Source organism: Entelurus aequoreus, linkage group LG02 (assembly GCF_033978785.1).
Source record: "Entelurus aequoreus isolate RoL-2023_Sb linkage group LG02, RoL_Eaeq_v1.1, whole genome shotgun sequence".
In the NCBI taxonomy this organism is placed as follows: Eukaryota; Metazoa; Chordata; class Actinopteri; order Syngnathiformes; family Syngnathidae; genus Entelurus; species Entelurus aequoreus.
The window spans coordinates 29,269,546-29,283,457 of NC_084732.1; the positions used below are offsets into that span (position 1 = coordinate 29,269,546).

The window sequence follows — 13,912 nt, forward strand, 5'->3', positions numbered from 1 at the left end:
ATATTTGATAAGTATATATTTTTGTGATCAGTTAAAGGCCTACTGAAACCCACTACTACCGACCACGCAGTCTGATAGTTTATATATCAATGATGAAATCTTAACATTGCAACACATGCCAATACGGCCGGGTTAACTTATAAAGTGCAATTTTAAATTTCCTGCTAAACTTCCGGTTGAAAACATCTATGTATGATGACGTATGCGAGTGACGTCAATGGACGAACGAGCAGAAAACAGTCAGTGGCAAAAAAAAACCTATGTTTTGGAATTTACATCCAGGGATAGCCCCTGGCATACGCAGTTATTTATGGCCAGAATGACTAGATGAGGGCCACAATGTTATGGCAACCGGTCACTTCAGTAGCTGATCATCACCGTCGTTGTTGTGTTTTCTTCTTCTACTTTGATGACTAAATTCATCATGAATACAATTATGCTTTGTCTCTGCAAAATTTTTGTTCAGTGGTGAGTCAACATGTCCTACATGTTTTAGTTTGGTTTAGCGGCATTGTGGCCTTGTCCAATCAAAGGCCCATAGAGTTCGTTGCTCTTTTGCTATCGCTTCGAACGCCGTCATTGTAATAGATTTATGGTCGTATATCTAAACGACCGTCCTATTTAGGTTTATAGTGTACCCAAAACTTTTCCCGAAAGATATCATGTCTAACTAACATTAGTTTTTGCCCATTTATTGTCTTTTTCAATTTATAACCAAGCATCTTAGCAGTTTTGAATTGATTCACTTGGATAAGAGATAATTAACACTTTTCTTTTTACAGACTTTAGCTCTCCAGCTTAAATGCTAACATTAAAACAAGAAACATTAATGTCTTTCGCCATTAGGAAACGGCATACCCCAATCTAAACGCATATAAATAAATTGCTGTCTGAGCAACTAAGCTATTCACTTGTGCACATTGAATTTAAATGCTGTGCTCTCTTAGCTTAGAGTGATCGTTCTATACTCAGAGGAATACGAGACAAAGGTGTTTTCACGGTGTGTTCAAGGACCGCTGAACAGAGTAAGACACCACAATGACCGCCAGAAATAATAAACAATAATAATATACAACATGATACATCACAATTTCCAGTTTCTCTTTTCAACCTGTTCACAAAGAAGTAGGAAGAAGCAGAGCGTATTTAATCCTACCTGTTTTCCATTACATATCTGTTGCTAACACTTTTGATTGATTGATTGAATTGATTGAAACTTTTATTAGTAGATTGCACAGTACAGTACCTATTCCGTACAATTACCCACTAAATGGTAACACCCGAATAAGTTTTTCAACTTGTTTAAGTCGGGGTCCACATAAATCAATTCATTTGTTCACTTCCTGTTCTCAATTCAGTCACAATATACTCCATAAGTCATAACATTAACAAATAAATAAATGATAATTAGTGAAGTAAGTTGTATTTCATATGGTGAGATAAATAAGATTATCAATAAATTCAGAATGTTTATCATGTTTCTTCTTCTTTGTACTTTGTAAACACTGAATTTGAACACTTTCTTGAATTGGATCATATTAGTACATTGTTTGATTTCTTTGCGTAATCCATTCCATAATTGAATTCCACATACTGATATACTAAAGGTCTTAAGTGTTGTACGTGCATACAAATGTATTCAATTAATTTTTTGTCTAAGGTTATATTTCTTCTTTCTTTTGTTGAGAAGATTTTCTGTACGTTCTTGGGTAGCAGGTTATAGTTTGCTTTGTGCATAACTTTAGCTGTTTGCAAATTCACTATGTCGTGGAATTTCAATATTTTCGATTAAAAAAATTAAGTGTTTGAATGTTCTCTATATCCAATATTATTATATTATTAATCTAAATTATTTTTTTTGTAACACGGTTAATGAATGAAGTGTACTTTTGTAGTTATTTACACATTTTTGCACAATAACTCAGATATGGTAACACTAGCAAGCGGTAGAGAATATGAAGTGATTTTTGGTTCAGTACATATTTAGCTTTAATAATTATTGACATGTTTCTTGTCACCTTATGTTGTATATTTTTTATATGAGATTTCCAGTTCATTTTATCATACTATACAGTACAAACCAACATTTAAAACAAATAAGGCAAAGCCATTAAAACAGATAAAATAGTAAGACTAAAACACTATCAGTGAAGAATAAAAAACCCAAAACATGCAAAATAGTGGCTTTTGTCGAACAGCGTGTCTATTTATTTTAGTTATTTCAACAGATTTCAGTGTGTGTATAAGTACTTTTTGAGAACATTCAACAATACTGTGATAATAATGATAACCGTGATAATTTTGTCATGTCACGGTTATCGTGACATGACATTGTTACATCCCTATTAAGAACCAGTGTACTCAGTTGACTATTGTTTTTGTCTATTTCTTTAACCAGATTTACAAATTTCTAAAAAAAAATAGCCATGTTCTGCAAAACCCAAATGTCCTGCAAGGCTCTCAGGAGGATACATAATGAGTTTTTAATTTCGAAAATAAAAGCCTTTCTCCAATTATCACCTGCTCCCAATAAACGCCCTGTCTTGTTTGAGGTTTAGGGTAAATAAATGCCATGGCTCCACCATTGTTGTTTCTCACTATAACTACGCCCCCAAGCTGCTGCCTCCATTCAGTAATACAACATTGGCTTTTTGTGAGGTCACTGTGCTAATTGCGCCACATGGAGGCAAGCACCAATATCATGACTTCAGGTTAGCAGGGGAGGGAGCCATTAAATCCCTGCAGTTTAATCGACGTGAGCCCTCATTTGGTTAGCGGGTTTGACAAGCGAGACAAAAGGATTTTTTAAAAATCAATTAAGATCCGGTACAAGGAGTGTACCAAGGTAGCAAGCGACTGTCTTATTAAAAAGAACAGCTGATAAAGGCAGCCATATGTCAACAGTGCAGTCCCTCCTTGCAATATGGAGGCTGATGGCGGCCACAGATTAATAACCAGTAACAACAAAGTCAGTCTTCTAACTGTGAAATTGATCATAATTAGCTTTTTTGTGTTCTCTAATAGCAGAGCAGCATCTGTTCCTCTGTTTGCACCGGCTACATTTTGCATCAACATAACACATAAAACACAGTAAATCCTCTGAAATGAGCATATTTTGAAAGAAATACATTGCAGGGCCGTGCTGAATGTCTGTTTTTATTCCAAAGTGAGAGTTTATCCTTTTCCCCCAGCAGTTCTTTCAAAACAGAAAAGGAGAGGAAAAAAAATAACAAGACAGAGGAATTTCTCTCTGGAGACGAACTTGTTGCATAATAGATTTTCAGCTTTCAGCTTCGTTCAAATTGATCCCAGCATTTCTGACAAACGTACACCTCGTAGACTTCGCCTAAAAATATAAAAAGCACATAAATCCTGGAAAAAATATTGTGTGTTATCTGCAAGACTAGCTGCTTTACTTTGAAAGCACAGAAACAAGAGCCACATTTGTACATTATAATAATCTTCCCAAACGCTTTGATAGGTATTGTGCTGACATGGCAAAAATTTGATTGGTTTTATAGGATATCGGACACTTATTGTTTGAGGGGGATGCCTACAACAAAGGTGTTCTGTTCATCACTTCTGTATTGCGACTGAAACACTGTTGTAACATAGTTGAAAGACAAATTACTTTAAAGTTGCACTACTTGGTTGCAACCAGCTGAGGCTGGTGAGTCAATCTCAACTAGTTCCTGCAAGAACAATAAAGGCCTACTGAAATGATTTTTTTTTATTTAAACGGGAATAGCGGATCCATTCTATGTGTCATACTTGATCATTTCGCGATATTGCCATATTTTTGCTGAAAGGATTTAGTAGAGAAAATTGACGATAAAGTTCGCAACTTTTGCTCGCTGATAAAAAAAAGCCTTGCCTGTACCGGAAGTAGCGTGATGTCACAGGAGCTAGGATTCCTCACAATTCCCCGTTGTTTACAATGGAGCGAGAGAGATTCGGACCGAGAAAGTGATGATTACCCCATTAATTTGAGCGAGGATGAAAGATTCGTAGATGAGGAACGTTACAGTGAATGACTTGAGAGGCAGCGATGGACGTATCTTTTTTCGCTCTGACCGTAACTTAGGTACAAGCTGGCTCATTGGATTCCACACTCTCCTTTTTCTATTGTAGATCACAGATTTGTATTTTAAACCACCTCGGATACTATATCCTCTTGAAAATGAGAGTCCAGAACGCGAAATGGACATTCAGTGCCTTTTATCTCCACGACAATACATCGGCGAAATGCTTTAGCTACGAGCTAACGTGATAGCATCTTGCTTTAACTGCATATAGAAACAAAAGAAATAAACCCCTGACTGGAAGTATAGATAGAAAATCAACAATACTATTAAACCGTGGACATGTAAATACACGGTTAATGCTTTCCAGGCTGGCGAAGGTTAACAATGCTGTGCTAACGACGCCATTGAAGCTAACTTAGCAACCGGACTGCACAGAGCTATGCTAAAAACATTAGCTCTCCACCTACGCCAGCCAGCCCTCATTTTCTCATCAACACCCGTGCTCACGTGCGTTCCAGCGATCGGCAGAAGGACGAAGGACTTCACCCGATGCGTTTGGCGGCCCGGAGACGTAGGAAGTCAAGGTGAAGTCGGCGGCTAGCGCGGCTAGCGCTCCAACAAAGTCCTCCTGGTTGTGTTGCTGTAGTCCGCTGCTAATACACTGATCCCACCTACAACTGTCTTCTTTGCAGCCTTCATTGTTCATTAAAAAAATTGCAAAAGATGTCCAGAATACTGTGGAATTATGAAATGAAAACAGAGCTTTTTGTATAGGATTCTACGGGGTACCATAACTTCCGTTACTCGGACTTCGTCACGCGCATACGTCATTTAAAATTGCACTTTATAAGTTAACCCGGCCGTATTGGCATGTGTTGCAATGTTAAGATTTCATCATTGATATATAAACTATCAGACTGCGTGGTCGGTAGTAGTGGGTTTCAGTAGGCCTTTAACTGATCACAAAAATATATACTTATCAAATATAATGCACAAAAAGGTACTCATAAAAACTGATGAAAAATACATTTACATTTAACTACAAAGGGCTAAAAAGAAATACATTTGAACTTAATTACACATATATACACATATACATATATATATATATATATATATATATATATATATATATATATATATATATATATATATATATATATATATATATATATATATATATATATATATATATATATATACACACACACATATATATAATAAATACACGCTTCCGTGAGTCTACCCCAGGGCAGCTGTGGCTATGAAAGTAGCTTACCACCACCAGGTGTGAATGAATGATGGGTTCTACATGTAAAGCGACTTTGGGTACTTAGAAAAGCGCTATATAAATCCCAGGTATTATTATTATTTTATATATGTGTATATACATATACTGTATATATATATATATATATATATATATATATATATATATATATATATATATATATATATATATATATATATATATATATATATATATATATACACCGCAAAGTGTTTCTCAATCTATATATATATATATATACATACAGTATATACATTAGGGGTGTAACGGTACACAAAAATTTCAGTTCGGTACATACCTTGGTTTAGAGGTCACGGTTCGGATCATTTTCGGTACAGTAAGAAAACAACACAATATACATTTTTTGGTTATTTATTTACCAAATTTGTAAACAATGGCATAACATACATATATACACACAGGGTCCATTGCCAGGGTTAATGTGGTCAATATATATAAAATAAAAACCAAATAAGATAAGGCTCAGAATGGTTTCTTAACAAAACCTTTCTACATATAAAGTGCTTATTTTGATTGACTGATTGAGACTTTTATTAGTAGATTGCACAGTACAGTACATATTCCATACAATTGACCACTAAATGGTAACACCCCAATAAGTTTTTCAACTTGTTTAAGTGAAGTTGTTCAAGTTGTTTAATCAACATTAAACTGCCTCAAGTTGTTGCTCAGATTAAATAAAATGACAAAACTTTTCTTCTACATATAAAAAGTGCAACATTAAACAGTTTCAAAGTTAACTCAGCCTCAGATTAACTTTTCTCTTCCCCCCCAGCCTGGCTAACTTGGCAGTAAGAGGATATATGGGCTCATTGTTCTTCCACCATATAAGTGGGTAAAAATCTAGTTTTTAATGCAATATGGACTTATATCTGCTGCTATAAAAACATTTGTTATTGCTTTAGCCCTGCCTGACTCGCCGAGGAGAGGCTGCTTGAATGCGGTGGTGACTATTCAAATGGGTTAGCATTTGTTATGAGAGTAGCGTATGTGCGTGTGTGGCCCTTTAATATGTGACAGCATGTGAGGTGAGTGTGTGGGCGAGCAAGGTGAGGGAGCGGTCGAGTGAGTGCGGGGAGTGGCTAGTGTTTTGTTGGATTGGCTGTGTGCAAGACCTCAATAAAGCCACGATTTGCAACTAGGGCTGCAACTAACGATTAATTTGATAATCGATTAATCTGTTGATTATTACTTCGATTATTTGATTAATAATCGGATAAAAGAGACAAACTACATTTCTATCCTTTCCAGTATTTTATTGAAAAAAAACAGCATACTGGCACCATACTTATTTTGATTATTGTTTCTCAGCTGTTTGTACATGTTGCAGTTTATAAATAAAGGTTTATAAAAAAAAAACATTTAAAAAAATAAATAAATAAATGTAAAAAATAAAATAAAATAAAAAATTGCCTCTGCGCATGCGCATAGCATAGATCTAACGAATCAATGACTCAATTAATCGCCAACTATTTTTATAATCTATTTTAATCGATTAGTTGTTGCAGGGAAGTCTGGGTTTCCCTGCTTAGGCTGCTTCCCCCACGACCCGACCTCGGATAAGCGGAAGAAGATGGATGGATGGAGTTGTTGCAGCCCTGTTTGCAACTAATCGCCGGACTCGTCATTTACCCTGGAGTCCGGAGCTGTGAAGGGTGAATACATCGGCCCTGGAGGAGTGTCTCCCCTGTGCTCCTCGACTACGGTCTGGGAGCCGGAAGCAGGAAAGGTGCAACACATGTTTGATGTGTTGTCAGAAGCAGCTGCTGAACAATGTCGCAAACCTCCGTCCTCCATTGTTGTATCGCGCAGCCAAAGTGTTCCCAAACGGGAGATCTTAACGAGGCAGGAGGGTCTTCCAGCTCTGGCTTTTACATGTTGTCCTAGCCCGGTCGCTGCTTAATACAAATACATGTACCGTTACACCCCTAATATATATATATACACATATATATATATATATACATACACAGTATATATGTATATATATATACCAAAATAGGACACTGGCATGGAAATGCTAATAGTTATTCTCCTCAATATGACACTGGAATGGAAACATGAGTTCAACAGTCTCCCATCCCTCAATAAGAATTAAAAACACAACAAAACAAAATAAAAACACAATTCTCAATAGAACATGCGTGGAAATAGGAGTTTAGAACATTCTACCATCACTTAGAAATTATTTAAAACACAGTAAAATAAAACAAGATAAAAACACAATTCTCAATAAAACACATGTATAGAAACAGGAGTTTAGAACATCCCTCCATTTCCTTTAAAAATAGTTAAAATAAAATACATCTTTAAAAAATGATTATCAATTGAAAAATGTATGGTTAATTTTGACCATATTTAAGCAATTTTAGTCAAAGGCCACCCTGATATTAATACTTCAGTATACTTGAATTACTTGACAGTCTATACTGTCTACCCTACTTGTAATGTATAGGTGTTGATGGCTGCAGTTATCTATTATTTTAGTAATCAAGTAATATCGATTAGTCTGATTAGATGAATCGAAATCGGTTAAACACACTTTATAGCCTCAATGCATATTTTAGGGAAAATAGTAGGAATTAACAATTTTTCTGCCTGCCATAACATTCATTCTTTTTTCTAATAAATTTACATCATCAACATTGAAATAGGCAGCAAATTGCACTATGTTTGCTGCCACACAGATCCCAGTACCCACACACAACTGCTCTCATGTGCGTGCTAATGCAGCGGCCGTTCGGAACTAGGTCTGCGTATTTAAAGTTCCGACGGGCACTACATGCAGTCTGGATTTTATAATTATTTATTAGTTACCTTATTAAACAATTAATTAAAGCAACACAATATATATCAAAGATCTTTTATTTTTTATTTATTTACTTAATCGATTTATTCGATTAATTGTTGCAGCCCTACTGTTTTGTTGAACCATGTACATGTTGCATGTGGTGCAACAAGTAATGAAGCAAGCCAAAATAAGTGATCAACTCTGCAGACAAACACAGACGGGCAGCAGAAAATGCAAACAGCCACCATTAAACCCTAAAAGTCCAAGCGGAAAGTGTGACTTTTCACAGTTTAATGCCTGCGGGAGGATCTCACTCGCAGTTTACTCAGCAACAGCTTAAATAAGACACAAGCAGCTTAACCATTGGCAAGTAAAGGGTAAACAGCCGGTGCAGTGTCTCAATTTGCACACTTCTAGACTAAAACTCGACGCATTATGAGTGCAAAATATGTGTTCACACTAAGAAGTTCTGCAAAATGCAGTCAATGCACATATGTCGTGATAATACAATTACAAATTATACGCTTAAAATAATAATATTTTGAGGATTATTATCATATTGTTCATATTTGTCATTGCTCAAGACTATCGGCGACATGAAAACACTACCACTGTGTAGAGAAAAGCTTATAATGCAGTTTACATTTACATAAATTAACAGCTTTGTTGGAAGAAAAAAAAACCTGCCACTGGCAGAAATTATCGTACAGAATGGGATTTTTTGAGTTAGTGATTGTACATCCTACACAGGGTAGAATTACCCTACAAATCCGATAGTAATCGTACGTCTGGCCAGGTCCGTAACCAGAATTTGACAAGTACCGAGGTCAGAAATTGGCTGTCTAAGAGGAGCCCTGAAAGGCTGAAATCATGAGTATCCCAGCGCCACATGAATAATATTACCTTGATCAACACAATGAATTTCCAAAATAACAAAAGCTTTCATTGAGGTGTAACTATGTGTCACTCATCTAACATCTTTGATAATCAGCATGATTTTGTAATATTCCACTTTTTTTAATTAATATGCTGAAGTTTAGCGTTTTAAACCATTTTAAAGTCATTAAAACATGAATGCAAAAACCTTACCAAAATTTCTACCATGACAGGGACTCGAACCCAAGACTTTCTGCTTTGCAAATTACGTTTGTAGATACTAAAGACGAGCGCTGGAGCCAACTGAAGTTCTACAGCAAAATCTGTCCCAACATAGCATGACGTGGCCAGGAAAATGTTTGGGGTAAAATATTATATGAAGCGCCCTGTCATTCAATAATTTACAATTTAATGAGCTTCTTCACACTAAACGCCCCCTCTACTGATCGCGAAGCACAGGGCAGGCTGACCTCTGTGAACAGAACCTGACTGACACGACACCAACAGCATTTTACATCAATTTCATTCAGATGAAACCAACATTAGTTACACCGTTATGATTTAATGTTAATGTTATGTTGACAGCACATTTCAGATTAGATGGTTTTTACAGTAATAGTGGACTTCATTGTGTTTCGTTGTTGGAGTTGTGCACGACCAAAGATCATATACTGAGAGAGGATGATCTACCCTCCGCATGGTGATGTACAACGCACACAATCTCTATATAAATTCCATTTTGCAGTCAGACATACCATCTTTTTGTCACTTAAAAAAATACTGAGGACATGACCTCAGTGTTCTCAATGGGAGTTACGGCCGTGTGTCTGGCAACAAACTGCACTCGACATGGCCCACATGGTGAACCACCACTAATGAAGCAACAGGTCGGATTTTATTTAACTTTAGTGGTTGCAATTCTCAATTAAAGAAAGAGAAGCAGCAGATAAATATTGCAATCATCATTTCCGCTAAGTATGGAATGACAGTAATTAATTTGGAACACCACTACAATGTCAACACTTCTAAGTACACTGAGTTCACAGTAGGGTTGCGCGTTTTGGACAACATACGACATAAATGATATGAATTTGGCCGACAATAAAGCTTGTATTACCATCGTTATATTGTGATAATGCATGTTGATGACACATTTTGTGACCAGTGATCAGCTAACGAACGCAATGTAGCATTCTCACTGACGGCTAACGTCCCTCCACAGTGCAAAGTCACTTCTAAGTCAGCAATCCTCGCCTCCATGGCGGTAAATAAACTATGCTTCTGACAAGTAGGAAGAGGAATAGCTAAACACACCATAGGAGCAATCAATAAGCCATGCTAACCGCTAAGCTACAGTTCTTGACTGTAAATAAAAGTGGGCGTATGGATACAAATATCGACAGTAACGATATTAACCATATATGGTCGATACTACAGATCGATATTATCATTTAAAAAAAAAAAAAAATTGTTATTATTTACAAACTCTAGTTTTCTGCCTTTAAAGCCCTCCTGAGCGAGCGTCTCTCCACACATGCTGACCATTCCTCTGTGCAGATGTGGGAGGAGCTTATGTGTTTGTTTGGAGTGTTTGAAAAAGTGTGTGTTATTGCGTGGGTGAGGGTCTGCTAGAGCATATGTGTGTGTGTTTTAGCAAACGAAGGAGGAGAAGGGGGGTGGGGTTAAGTGATTCAAGGAAAACTGCTTCCTGCTGCAGCTTTGTTTTCCAGTAAAGTGAGGGAGGAGGATGAGTGTTCTTCAATCTTATCGATACACTATCACGCAGCACCGGAGGTCGTCTGAAGGTCTGATTCCATCATCCTATTCCGCGGGACGTCGCAATCAATCGCTCATTATCTTGATTACATTGACAGAGAGCGGTTTCACAGTAAAGACAAAAAGGACGCAGGAAGTGTGTTACATTTTTCATCTGTTTTTTACCAACAAGCCAGTCTGCGGCCTTGTCTTTAAATAGCAACTTCCGGTTCCGATGTCACAATTATGAGAAAACATCTGGTTTTGGTCCGTTTTTTCATTTCTGCTAAAATAAGATTTACATTTTTGTTAGATGAAATATAATTTAAAAAATCTAAACATTTTTTAGATGGAGTGGTAACCTCTCCTCTTCTTACTTCTTTTTGGATTGTGATGCACGTTCGAAATAAACTACACTAAAAATTTAACTTGTTCTTTCTCGACAACTTTTTCAATTGTTGTGGTTATAAATGTTATTCAAATAGACCAGCGATTCTCAAACTGTGGTACGCCAAATAATCACTTAATTAAATATTCAAACATAATGTTACTGTTTAAACTGTGTGTAATGTTACAGTGGCCAAAAATGTTAAATATACTTGTTAAATAAAAGCACTGCCTTGTTTTTAATGAATTATTAGGCCTACCACACTACTGTATTTTAATGTTGGTCATAATGGTGGTACTTGGAAAGCCAAGTGTTTTCTGAGGTGGTACTTGGTGTAAAAATAAATTAATTAATTAAAAAAAGTTTGAGAACCGCTGAAATAAGCCAATCGTTTTGCTTGTCAATTATTCATAAGGAGAAAATTCAGTGACTAAGACATACACTGACCCACCAATTGCTTGTCTTTCAAGTCTTCACCTACTGCATAATTTGAATATTTTATGTGTATCCTGCTTATGTTTGGATATATTCTAAAAATGTCTCATCTGGTCATAGTACGGTAAATGTACACAACAGGCCTGTGTTTGCCATTGATAAATAAAAAAGTGCTGGCAAAGGATTACTTTTTTAAACGAGATGAATCACAATTTTCAATTTGGATTAATCATGATTAATCCCAGTAATTTACATAATTTCAATTACCTAAAAAGACCTCGATATCTTGACACAAAGGCAATTTTATTGACAGAATGTTACACACAAATATTTTTAAAATGTTTTACTTGAAAGGCCTACTGAAACCCACTACTACCGACCACGCAGTCTGATAGTTTATATATCAATGATAAAATCTTAACATTGCAACACATGCCAATACGGCCGGGTTAGATTAGTAAAGTGCAATTTTAAATTTCTCGAAAAATATTCTGCTGAAAACGTCTCGGTATGATGACGTTTGCGTGTGACGTCACGGATTGTAGCGGATATATTGGGACACCATTGTGGCCAGCTATTAAGTCGTCTGTTTTCATCGCAAAATTCCACAGTATTCTGGACATCTGTGTTGGTGAATCTTTTGTAATTGGTTTAATGAACAATGAAGACAGCAAAGAAGAAAGCTGTAGGTGGGAAGCGGTGTATTAGCGGCCAGCTGGACTCTTACCAGGAGGACATTGAGTTCGATAGCAGACGCACTACCGTGAGTACGCAGCTGCTGCTTCCAAACATTTGATCGCTTGCCCGTACGTGCGTGCTGCTATGTGCATGTCACATACGTAACTTTGGGGAAATGTATGTGCTGTATGAACTTTACGGAGGTGAACGGTACTTTGGGCTGTGGGATTGAGTGTGTTGTGCGGGTGTTTTAGTTGTATTGGTGGGTTATATGGACGGGAGGGGGGAGGTGTTTGTTATGCGGATTAATTTGTGGCATATTAAATATAAGCCTGGTTGTGTTGTGGCTAATAGAGTATATGTATGTCTTGTGTTTATTTACGGTTTTAGTCATTCCCCAGCTGAATATCAGGTCCCACCCGCCTCTCACAGCATCTTCTGTATCTGAATCGCTTCCACGGCCCTCTAATCCTTCGCTCTCACTTTCCTCATCCACAAATCTTTCATCCTCGCTCAAATTAATGGGGTAATCGTCGCTTTCTCGGTCCAAATCGCTCTCGCTGCTGGTGGGCATGATTGTAAACAATGTGCAGATGTGAGGCGCTCCACAACCTGTGACGTCACACTACTTCCGCTACAGGCAAGGCTTTTTAATCAGCGACCAAAAGTTGCGAACTTTATCGTCCATGTTCTGTACTAAATCCTTTCAGCAAAAATATGGCAATATCGCGAAATGATCAAGTATGACACATAGAATGGACGTGCTATACCTGTTTAAATGAGAAAATTTCATTTCAGTAGGCCTTTGAATGTATGTCATTTACTTGCTCAAAACATGGTACGTTTTTAAAAAAAGTCTTGACGGGGTTTATTTTACAGCGAAATTCTGCAGTTGGAGTTTCCTCCCTCATCTTTGCACTGACGTATGCATTTATCTGATCACTTACTGCATAACAACCCACGCCACCTTTCAGGTAACCATTAATGTAAAGAAGCATGTACACTCAAAATAAATTGCATGATTAATCTGCAACTATACATGATTAATGTGATAAAAACATGTGATTTATCCCATCGTTATTTTTGACAGCCCAAAACTAAATATGTACTTGTGCATGTGCACAATCTTCATTTTTGCATTGAATATTTAGTAGGGCCGCTCCGATACAAGTTTTTCCCTCCCGATACGATACCGATATTGGAGAATTGAGTATTGGCCGATAACAATATTAATCTGATACGATATCAGCACAAATCATAGTAAAGAGTTTAAATATTTTGTAGTGTGCAATGTTAGAAAAGTTTTGATCAAGTGAAATTACCAGAAACACTAACCTTATAACAAATATATGCTTTTGAAGAGGAGTGGTAAAATGTTTATGGCAACACCTAGTGGTAACAACAATTCATTAGATTGAGAGCATGATGCAGTAAATTGAATGATGCAGACACGTGTGTTACTAGACACTTTTTAATATTCTTCTGTCTTGGGGAATTTGTATCTGTAAATAATATGCAACTATATTTATTTGATACTTGTTTATATTGACAAATGTCATGTTTTAGACTGCAATATTGTTCAATTAATGACACTTATGTTATGTATAACGATCTTGTGTGCGTTTGTGCACAGTTTAGCTGTTGTGTAGCTG

General features: G+C 36.6%; 1 protein-coding gene across 3 annotated transcripts in view; it reads right to left on the bottom strand.

Moving 5' to 3' along the window:
- LOC133632311 (semaphorin-4B-like) overlaps positions 1-13,912 on the bottom strand; it is a 159,020-nt gene that overhangs the window by 111,337 nt on the left and 33,771 nt on the right. Inside the window, exon 2 of one of the 3 annotated variants that reach the window (XM_062024703.1) lies at positions 6,970-7,235. The exons of the other annotated variants lie outside the window; for them this stretch is intronic. The gene's annotated coding sequence lies outside the window, so the exon portion shown is untranslated. The remainder of the gene's footprint in view (positions 1-6,969; positions 7,236-13,912) is intronic. 3 annotated transcript variants of the gene reach the window in all.